Source organism: Dromaius novaehollandiae, chromosome 16 (assembly GCF_036370855.1).
Source record: "Dromaius novaehollandiae isolate bDroNov1 chromosome 16, bDroNov1.hap1, whole genome shotgun sequence".
Classification (NCBI taxonomy): Eukaryota; Metazoa; Chordata; class Aves; order Casuariiformes; family Dromaiidae; genus Dromaius; species Dromaius novaehollandiae.
The window spans coordinates 2,881,745-2,886,295 of NC_088113.1; the positions used below are offsets into that span (position 1 = coordinate 2,881,745).

The 4,551-nt window shown below is 50.9% G+C and overlaps 1 long non-coding RNA gene across 1 annotated transcript; it reads left to right on the forward strand.

Moving 5' to 3' along the window:
* Positions 1-1,583: 1,583 nt before the first annotated feature.
* On the forward strand, positions 1,584-4,185 carry LOC135330076 (uncharacterized). Its single transcript, XR_010391835.1, has 2 exons — positions 1,584-1,831; positions 2,266-4,185. It is a non-coding gene; the product is annotated as an uncharacterized LOC135330076 (long non-coding RNA).
* Positions 4,186-4,551: the final 366 nt, after the last annotated feature.

The following is a 4,551-nucleotide window of genomic DNA, read 5'->3' on the forward strand; positions in this document are numbered from 1 at the left end:
TGAGCCAGGAATTACTCTAAACCTCAGAGGCTGAAGAAGCTACCCTATGGGCTGAGGAAGCTCTGAAGTGTCTTTGTCTCTTTCCTGATCCCTCCTACCCTGCTCATGCTGTGGACGGTACGTTTTACAGCTTCACCAGCCATCTGGTTATTTCAATCTGGGCGATCCACACTGCCGCTTACTAAGCAACGAGTACAACGGTCTGCATGACCCGCATTTGCAGGCCTACTACAACCGCAAAGACAACCTGCGGAGACTGAAGAGAGGAGCTTACGTCACCAGGGATGGCAAAGTAGGTTGGCTATGGGGGTGAGAAGAAGAGTTTCCAGGAGGCAGGGTTGCCAGAGCGCTTGCTGCATCCGCCTCTTGTGGGCGGAGGGCGCGGGGCTGCTGCGCTGCTTTGCCTGGGGGCAGCAGGAGCCCAAAGCCCGCTCAGGGAAGTCCCACGCCTGCTCTCCCAGGGCCGTGCTGCGCTGCCTGGGCGCCGACGGAGCAGCGGGTGCGTGGCCTGGCGGCGGAGTGAGGAGCGCTGCTGCCCGCTGCGGGGGTGGGAGCAGAGCCCCCAGCCGCTGCGCAGGGCAGGGGGTGCAGGGGAGCAGCTCCCGCTGCGTTAGCGCTCTTGCTGGCAAGGCAGGCTGCGTAGCGAGCGTGACAAGTGTTGGGTGATTTCTGCCCTCGTCCCACCGCAGGTCGTGTGCACTCTGCGGGAGTTCAACGACTACAGGCAGTATCTGGCCACGCTCAGGACAGAGGCGGACAAAACGTACCGTCGAGAACAAGTACGTACAGCTCAGGGCTCACAGGCACGCTTCCCGGTGCAGAGGGTCGGGGCCTCACTTCTTTTCTCTCAGCAAGGCCTGACCTGAAGAAGCGGGGAAGGCTGCGCTGGCGTGCCAGGCCTTGTGGCATGGAAACGACTGCGCGGCTCCGTGCTGAGCTAGCGCAGGGCGCGGGGCTGGGCACAGGCAGGCCCGAGGGCCCGCCGCGAGTGCTGAGGCAAGCCCTTCTCTCCTGCCCCGGGTGCGTGGCTGAAGCACAGCGCTGCTCTGGGCCAGGGTGAAGGCTCCACACGCAGGTGCGTGAGAGCGTGTTGTGGCAGAGGGGAGCTGAGAGCCGGTGTCAACTTTCAGAAAAGGCTTCGAGAACAACTGGCAAAATTAAAGAGTGCCCCCGAACTGCCACAGGGGATGGACATTTCTCGCCTGCGAGAGCGGCTGCTGTGGGAGCAACGAGAGAGTTGGAGAGCTGCAGAGCGGGACGTGAGGGCCAGGTAAGAGACAGGACAAGGAACGCTTGCGCTAGGAGCGGGACCGTGGCCCTTCAGCGAGGTGCCGGCTGGAGCCTTGCGTTCCACGAAAGACCGCCAAATTGTTGTGCGAGCAGATGCTGGTTGTGCCTAGAGTGGTGCAATCAGTGTTTGGAGCCTGGCAAAGGCAGCTGGAAGCTGTTTGGGGCGCTGGAGCCAGGAAGCCCAGAGCGGGACGAGGGCAGTGGCTGAGCAGGGAGTGGTCTGGGCAAGAGAGCTGCAGGCGCTCTGTTTCAGCCATCTCTATTTGTCTGGAATTCAGCTTGTCTTGGAGCCAGCTGTTCCAGTGTGCACCATGTCCTAATCCTGAGGGTGAAGAAATTTGGGGGCTGAATCACAATTCCTGCCTGTTTTTGTTGTGTCGTGAAGCTTATTCTTTAATGCATTTCTTAACTCTTCAGGAAGAAGAAACTCTGTCCAGCAGCAAGCTGCTGAGCTCCCAAGAGCCTGCTCGTCAGGAACTTCAGAGTCCTGAAGACAGCTTGAGTGAGCCATCGCAGGAGGACCAAGACACTGAAAACCAAGGTATATACACGTCTGGACTGCAGTGCCCGAAGCCTCTGTCTTCCCTCCCAGGACTGCAGGCAGTGCTCTCCTTCCTTCTCAAACCTCCCCTTTCCTCTAGTTCAGAAGTCTTTTACAGGAGGCTCCAAGAGAAGAGCTCTAGCCTAACAGAGCCATGGCTGCTTTGCTGGCCCCCGTCACAGCACCTGAGGGGAAACAGTGGGGAGGGCTGGAGCCTGTGTGCTGACCAGAGTTCACGACAAGATTAAATAGCAGACAGAGGAAGTTTCCAAAGGGTAATGTCTCTAAGCAAGTGATGAGCATCAGTCATACTCACAACAGGAAGACTTTCTAGCTGAGGGATGATGTCTCGCTTAGCTTTCTATACCCTCTTGCCAAGGTAGAACTGCAGGCTTAGAAGTTACTCATTGGTGGCTGGTTGTTTCTTCTTGCAGAAGGCAGTACAGAGGATTCTTCTAGACAGCTGTGTCTCTATCCTGAGACAAGAACATCCCTCTCTTCAGGAGCCTCTGAAGAAGACAATGACTCTGACTTGAAAGAGAGCAGAAGATTTTTGCAGGTATGACATCAGCATCCCCCTACATCTCAGAAGATAGCAGCTGTCATGCTCTGACATGGTTTAGGGGTACCCACTGATAGGGTTCAGATGACTTTCTTCTCTTTATCCTGAGCCTTTCCTGCCTCACCATCACTGCCCCCTGCCCCATACTTAGTTCACTCCTCTAGCTTCCTGGTGGAAGGGCTTTATTCTCAAAGCACCCAAATGAGAAAGAGCTGCGGGATGCCTCCGGGGTGTCTCCACCAACACATCCTACGCCCACAGGCTCCGGAGCCTCATTTAATCTCTGACCCTTCCCCACGGACCTTGCCTGAGCTATGCCACAGGGGGCCTGTGCCCGACCTTGCTGATTCTGCCCTTGCCTTGCCCACCTGATTTCCTGGCTTGTCCGTGACCTGCCTCGTCGCTATGGGCTTGCTGGCAACTGCCAAAGTGTCAGCTGGCCCTGGTTACTGTCACCACTGTTATGGAAATTAGGCTTGTCGGCCACCATAACAGGGCTCGACCCTAGGTTCCCACAAGTAAAGTTCAGAGCCAAATCAAAACAAATTAAATTTTAATCACGCGCGTGCCATAATTACAGCTCGAGCTGGGTGCCTCCTAAGAGGGACCCTAACATAAACAAATCCTGGGCAATTACAGTGTTTTCAACTTACATTTCCCACCCCTCACGCGATAGTTAGACCAATAGTAATTTTTTGGCCTGGGGTCTCCTGCTCCTCATTGGGTCTCATCGTCATTCTGAGGTAAGCTGTTTTTCTCCTTATTTTTGTTTTTTGCGGTCTGTGATGACGGTTGTACCTCTGTTTTTGTTGGATCTTACTGTTGTGTCTTAAGGTCCTGAGGAGGAGGTGATTCTAAATCATAACAATTAACACTGCCCCAGCAGTGAGCTGAGGCTTTGTCCCTCAAGGTCCTAATGCCCTGCGCTGGTCTTCTTTCAAAGCCTTGACACCCTCCCTTTCGGGGTGTGAGATACATTCCTGCAGACACCCTCCCTTTCGGGGTGTGAGAGGCAGGAATGCAGACTGCTTGTAACTTCCTTATCTTCCTAGCTTGAACCAGCTCTGAGGCCCTTTTCTTACTGGACTAAGTAAAAGTTCATTATTTTATCTAAGTGCGGCCTAAGGCTTCAGCAGATTTAGCTACTCATGCTAAGCAAATGTTATAGAAGTTGTGCTAAGCAGCTACCTCTAGACAGTTTCAGTTTGCTATTCTTTAACAGTTCCCCCCTTTGTTTTTATGAAGCATCCCTGCTAATACTTTAAACAGAGTTCTCAAAGCCTTGCAAGGCGTACTATCACGTTCCATAATCTTATGCATGATATGATCGTAAGCAATAGGCATAACACAGTTAAAGCTAGCACAGCTACTACTGGGTGCAATACATGATTATAAACGCTGTTGTAGTTGGTGACCACCCTAGAAGAGTTTCCCAGCCACGATGTTCTCCGTCCCTTTTTATCCTTTCCGAGACGTGGTGTATCTCTTCCGCATCATGACGAATGGTGATTAGAGTTTTCTGTCCACTGTTTTGGATGCGTTCTAGCAGTCAACGCAAATCATCATGTTGTAGTAGTTTCTTTACCAGGGTGAGATTCATCCCAATGGGGGTAGGTAGTAAATTTTGAATTAATGTATAAGTAGATTGTAACAATTGATAAGATCTAATAGGAGCTGAATAATTAAAGTCGCATCCCATAATCTTGGGTAAAGTTACAAATACAAATATTTGAGTGATGACTTGTATCTACAGCAATGTTATCTATGAATATAAGATTACAAAGTGTTCTTACACATACACATCCTTTTTTAACATATACAAGTACAGTTCAACTTTAGCAGCAAAAGAAGAATATAGTATGACAGTATATGGCCTGTTCCATTTAGGTTTTAACTTGGATTTTGTGAAAATACTTTAACTAAAACTTCATCCCCAGGCTGTATACCAAGCACTTGTATGTCAGGTGGTGTGGATTGATATCATTGAGCATATATATATATATATATATTTTAAGATTTTCAAACCTTTTTGCATACTTAGAACATACTGGGTTAGTCGTTCATCTCTGTCTAACAGGCTGGTCTTAGCTGGAATAATAAGTCCCTAGTACAGCTAAATGTCTCCCGAAGAGAATTTCTGCTGGTGTTAGTCCTATGG